This window comes from Neovison vison, chromosome 11 (assembly GCF_020171115.1).
Source record: "Neovison vison isolate M4711 chromosome 11, ASM_NN_V1, whole genome shotgun sequence".
Lineage (NCBI taxonomy): Eukaryota > Metazoa > Chordata > Mammalia > Carnivora > Mustelidae > Neogale > Neogale vison.
In genome coordinates, this window is record NC_058101.1 from 106,545,199 (window position 1) to 106,552,021 (window position 6,823).

Consider the following 6,823-nt stretch of genomic DNA (forward strand, 5'->3'; position numbering starts at 1 on the left):
CAGAGATATCTTAGGGTAACATATAATGGCTATACACATAAATAGCAAATGCCAGAATCCTTATAGAGAATGATATTATAGTAGGAAAGGGAATATATGTCTAGAATTGTCTAACTCCATCCGCCTACCACCCACCATCTAAAACATAAACTAAAGCAAATACTATATTCCTGGTATAACTGTAAAGACTGGCATCACAAAGAAAGATGTGAAAGATGTAATAGTGATTATATCTTCACATCTTCATTCAACTCATCAGTTTGCCAGTACAAAATAACTGTTGATTTTCACAAACATAACTAGGTGTTGATATCGACTTCTGTTCTACACATATCTTTACTGGAACAAATTAACCAGCTTACAGAAACTATATACAGATATTAGCCTGGTAAATACTTTCCTTGTAATTGCAATCAATAAAGATAATAAGCTGTTTGCATTCACCTGTCACGGACAGGAGCACCTGTCACTGACCTCAAGGCTATGCTCGCTGTCATAATACAGTCTGAAAAAATATTGATATCATAAGGTGTGTTACCATAATATGTAATATATAATTGGTGACATTATTCTAATTAAACTTGCTCATAAAGAAAGAGCTAATGTCCTTGAAGCTTTAATATGACACTAATGTACCAGAGTGTGAGGTTTATCACCATGTTAAAGGTCACTATCCTGCAACATTGGCAAACTTTCTACACATCCAATGGTTTAAGGCATATCAGGATACCACTGCATATTGAAAAATAAGTTACTGCATTTCACCACTGGATGGACCTTTTTGCATTTTGAAGGAAGCATACATACCTGGTCAGTATCCTGACCATTTACCATGTAGCCAATAAGGATACCAGCTCTGAGTGGGGCCAGATTAAGTTCTGCTACAAGGCCAGGTGCAGTGCAGACTTCCCTGTCATTTAGGCTTTATAATAATGCTATCTCATCCTTCTGACAATTCTCAATAAGAAAATCCACAACTCATACCCCTAAGGTTTTGGAGAAAGACCATGCTTTATTCTTCTAACGATTCTCTATCTGAAAATTAACTTGGGGGTATACTTGAGTCCAGACAGACATTAAGGTTTGCCTATAGGACACTAAGTGTTTTTGAAGCCTAAATGGTCATTCATAAACTCCATGTTATATGACCCACCAAATGATACATTTGGTTGTGAGTAACCATATTCCATTAGGAAACTAAAATGATAAATATACAACCAGACCCATATAGTTGTCTGGGCTTAAATTCACATGGATTACGTACACTGGCTTGGGTATCAAGCCATAATGCAGGCAATATTCTTGAAAAAAAGAAATAAACTGCACTCCCTTCCTTAAGGTTTCCAATGGATAAAAGCATATGATCAGTTATTAGACTATAAAGAGAGAATTATCTTTAGATACATTGGCAAAATAATTTTGCTGTTCTAGTTCTGAGCAAGAGAAAATTATATTGGTATTCCCTTGTTTCTTTGCTCTCCCTCACTCCCCATTTTGACCTCTTCTTTCCAGAGCACAAGATGATGGCAGTGGTGGGGTCGGGGGGAAGTACGGCTTAAAAACAATGACCAAACAGCTTGCTTTTCTTCCTGAATTCTTTTCATGGACTTTAGGGTAGATTTAATTGCGCAAATGAATGCTCTTCGGTTCCTGTTTCTGAAGTATATAAAACAAGGACATGACAAATACACTCCATATTCTCAAACTCTAATGAAATCTTCCAATGTAATTACATAAGCAAATATCCGATTATCATTTAGACACTAATGTCTTTCAACAGTTTTGTTATGTGCAGAATTACATATGATGTCATAATATGAGAATATAACTGAGTAAGAACACACCTTTAGCAAAACCCTCTGTAGGAAGTTTATCTCACAGCCTACTATGGGGATTCTAAAATATCTCAGAAATGTCTATATACTAGAAATATGTACATACTGGAAGGAAGAATAGGATAATTAGCTACTCCTTTGTTGAAAGTTACATGCATGTAAACCCCCACCCCTTCCTGATGACTGAATCTTCTGCAGCCATTCTTGACTAAAAGGGAAACAGCAAACCTAGCAAAGTGTGTCTCCTACCACTCCCAGAAGCAACCCAAAGCCTCCTGGGGCCTATGCTCTTGGTAAACATGACTTCTGGTTAGAGCTCACACAACAGCAACGGATCAAAACCCTAGGCACCTCTAGAAAAGTCCTCAACCCTGTTATGTATTTGATAAAAGCTACACTGTCCTATTGTGACCCCATTCTCTCCTCATAATGTGGTCAAGGCATTACTTGCACCAGAACCACTTTGGGAACTTGGAAAGAACTGGGATTGGGACCTAGAATTAGGATTGGGATTTGGAAAGAATTGAGAGCACGGTTATCATCCATCATATAATGAAGCACCCAGAGCAATCCTGGTAATTCTTCAGTCCACTCAAGTTTGAGAATTACTGTAGTCTCTTTTTCTTATATAGACAGTACTTCTAGTAGTATATTTGATTATTACAGTTGCAATTATTATCTCTCAAGTTTTTCTGATATATAAAAATATAAAGATTTTGGTCTTTTTTAATAAGAAAAAAATCCAAATGGCTTATGTTGTTTACTAAGGAATGAATGCATGCATATGTATTATTTAATTTACTAAAATCATTAACTTGCTCAAAATCTGCTTTATTTCACCAAGGTGATTTTGTTAGTCATATATGGCCAAATTGTTCTAAAAAAAGTGCAATATTTGAAATTATATATTTAAAATTTAGGTTGTAATTCTAAAGTGAATATTTTTTTATGTTGTTTATCCAAAACTATATGAAGTAATATAGATGGGGAGGAATTTATACTTTATGTGGTTAAGTAAAAGCAATTTTAAAACTATTCCACTTCATACCAACTTTTATAAAAATTGCTGTTTTACTATTATTAATTATCATGCTCCAGTTGTCATATTAGGAAAATGAACAGCCCAGAAGTCAGGCACTAACCTGGTTACAAATACCAAAGATTAAAAAAAAAAAAACAGTTCAATTACTTTACCCATGGCTAATATTTTGCACAAGATTAAATACTAAATTCTATTCTGAACTGAAATAATGAAGCACAAAGAATTCTCGATGGGGTTATTTTCATTAATATTTGACATTTGGAAATGTATAATATAATAAAATCTATGCATGAATTCTTTTAAAAATGTGAACTTTCAGACAAAGAAGTAGAATTTTAGGTTACGAAGAAACAAAAAGAATTTTTACAATTATTTCTACATTTCTTCTCTCCTATTAAAATAGATAAGGAGAAGTTCTACACCATGTAAAGTTTTAAAGATAGAGCTATCAAGAATATATGAAAATAAATGCTTTAAATTATTCTTAATTTTTGTAATTCATCTTATTTATTGAATCTGATTGCTTAGTTACTTACATTTAAACATAATGTAGAGAAATAGTTATCCGAATACTGAATTTCCCCCTATACTTTTTCCTGAAGGCATAAAAATAAGATACTCTTCATATTTAAAAGTTGAGGAATTCTTATATTTTAATGTGGTTTGTAATTGCAAGCAAAGTTGAAAATCAGCAACAGACTTGAAAATACATAGAGAGATGAATGATACAGTTCATTCATTGGAAATTATCAACAGTTCCAAACAGTCATATTTAACACATATTTGTTCCTACCTTCTGGATCTTGATCCTCACTGCTCTACATTATTTTTGTTTTAATTTCTTTTTTTAAATGTTTTATTTTAATTCCATTTAGTTAACATATAGTGTGATACTAGTTTCAAGTGTACTATACAGTGATTCAATAATTCCATACATTACTTGGTGCTCATTATAACAAGTGCCCTCCTCAATCTCCATCACCTATTTAAAATGCTCTAACATTTTATAGTCTCACTCATTGCTTGGATTTTCAGATCCAGCATTTTGACATTTAGCAGGATATTTTCCATAATCATCCATAAGTATAATGTTGACAACAATACCTCAATATCAATTTCATAATCATTTATACCTTTTCATATATTTACTTAATAACCACTTAATGATTATTATTCATACAACTGTTCAGACTTTAAGAGATACAAAGATTGTGAAGCACAATTCCTGCCCTTAAAGGAATTTACATACTAGAAAAAGGAATGGATTTTTACAAATTACCTCAATACAAGGTAGTTTATTGTAATATTGCATTAAGACCTGTAATTGAAGAATCTTCTGATTTTATTTATCCTAGGCTTAATGTAAAAGTATTATCTTGGAAAGAAAGTATCAGTAAGTCCTTCAATATCACAAAATGCAGAATTGAACTACTTAACAAATTTAAAAGATTTAAATTTTACAAAATGTCTCTTTTGACATAAAAGAATGAAAATGTATCATGAATCAATGTGCAAATCTCATTGAACATTTCAAAACAATATATACAATGTGAACTCTTTATGAATGCACATACAAACTCATTAATTCAAGATAAATATTAACAACACTTATTTTTGAGGAGAAGACTGTGATATATTATAATTTTATTCTGATATTTTCCATTTTTAAAATGTTTTACAATGCATATATATAATACTTTTATAAGAAAATTCAAGATTTTATCACATACGGTTCTATCCATGCCTAACCAGTCTGGCTCCAACCAAATTTTTATCACTAGGAAAAAACAGTTTCAAAATAATTCTCTGCCAGGATTAAAAATGGTTCATGTTCAGAGTAAACAGAGTAGGTCTATAATACAATATTAGTGACCTTTTATGAAGAGTGCACATCTAAATCTGTTATCTCTCAGAGTATCTTTGTCCTTCGAAGGGCTGGGACAGAAAGCCTTTATGTAGTGGAAGCAGATGGCATCCAGCACTAAACCTAGAAGTTTAGCTAGATGTATCAGAACAGTCCTCATTCCTCAACCTGATTAAGTTGTTTCAGTTTCTTAACCTGAAAAAATGGGGATACTAATCCGTAATTCCTAGAAAGAAAATCTGAAGCCTGTGTATCAAAATAGGTTGTGGCATTCATCACTCACTGATAAGCGTAGCAGGGATTAAACAATGATGATGATAATTATAGTAAAGACTACCTAAATGTAGCTAGTTCTTAATATGTGCAATGACTGTTTTGGTGTTTATAAGAATTAACTTCTTTTAACCTCATAAGAAGAACTCTGTGAGCATATGCTCTTCCTATCCGATTTTGCACTTGTGGTACCTGAGGCACTGAGAAAGTAGATACTTTATGAAGCTCACACATCTGTACTAGTAAGAACTGTGATAGCAACAGCAGCCGGTAGCATTAACGATAAGGATTATTAAACGGATTAAAAACACCAAACATGAACAAACAATAATGGGACTTTCTTTTTTACTTCACTATAAAAACAACAATGAATTCCAGAGAGACGTTCCAATAATGAATAAGGATATATCTTGCCAAAGATAACCACCTAATGGTACTATTGATATGCTGTTTATATTTTATAAAAGTTTATTTCCTCATGGTTATAATCCAGTGTTTTAATTAGACTGATGGTGTGTGAAGTCTCATAGATATGACCTGGTCTGTAATATTCATGCTACTCTTTGTCCTTGTGGTGTCCACATGTTTAAAAAATCTGCATTCATTTCCTATTGCTGCCATATAAGATCACCATAAACTTGTGGCATAAAGTAACATAAATTTATTATCTGACAGTTTTGAAGGTTAGAAGTCTGAAACAGGTCCCAGTAAGCTAAAATCAAGACATTGGCAAGGCTATGTTCCTCTGGAGGCATTAGGAAAGAATCTGTTTATTTGCATTTTCTAGAAGTCATCCACAGCTCCTGGCTCATGGCCCCATTCCATCTTCAAGCCAGCAAAATTGGGCTGAGTCCTTCTCATGCTGCTGCCATGTCTCTGGTTCCCCTCTAATGTTTCCTCTCTTTGTCTTATAAGGACCTTTGTGATTACGTTGGGTCCAGTTGGATAATCCATAATCATCTCTCCATCTCAAGGTAAATTGATGTAGCAATCTTAATTCCATCTGTAACCTTAATTCCCTTTGCCATGTAGCCTAACGTATTCACAGCTCCAGGGATTAAGATGTAGACACTTTAGGGGAGTCATTATTCTATCAAACATCTGAACACTACTTCAGCTCTAGGTCCTTTGCTAAAGCCTTTTAGAAAAAGTTACTTTTCTAGGCCTTTCCTAAAGCCTTCTGAAGTAGAACAGATACATGTGCAATATTCTTTCTGCTTTCCTCACAGAGTGTTTGCAGGATGACCCTGATTAAATAGTTTAAATGATCATTGTTTAGATTTCTCACTGAGTCAAAGTGAATGATACATTAGGAGAATTTTCTAAAAGTCAATTAGTAGGGTTTGAAAATTCCTTTAAGGTTGCAAAGTATTAGGCAGATACAAATTATTAGCCTTACACTTTTAGAGTACTCTTCATTGTAGCCATTTTGCAATATATTTTAATCACATCTCTATTCCAGCCTTGATGATTTTAAATATCCAGTGACCTTCATTAAAGACATTGTTTTTTTAGCATTATGTTGTAGATATTTCAGTTCCTTTTATTTCATTAACCTCTAAGGACCCTGAAAGCAGCAAAACTTTCTAAAAGTTTACAATTATTAGTTAGAATCTGTGGTTGCTTATTCTATCCCTTGCAAAGAATGTTTCAATGTTGGCCTATTAATGGGTAACAATATCATCTTTTATGTTACTTATTTTCTATTAAAATGACTTTCTATATACATGACTACTTCACTGACTATAAAAATGGAAATGTCCACACAGGAGGAATGCTTTTCTAATGTGAGAGTACATGTGTGTTTTT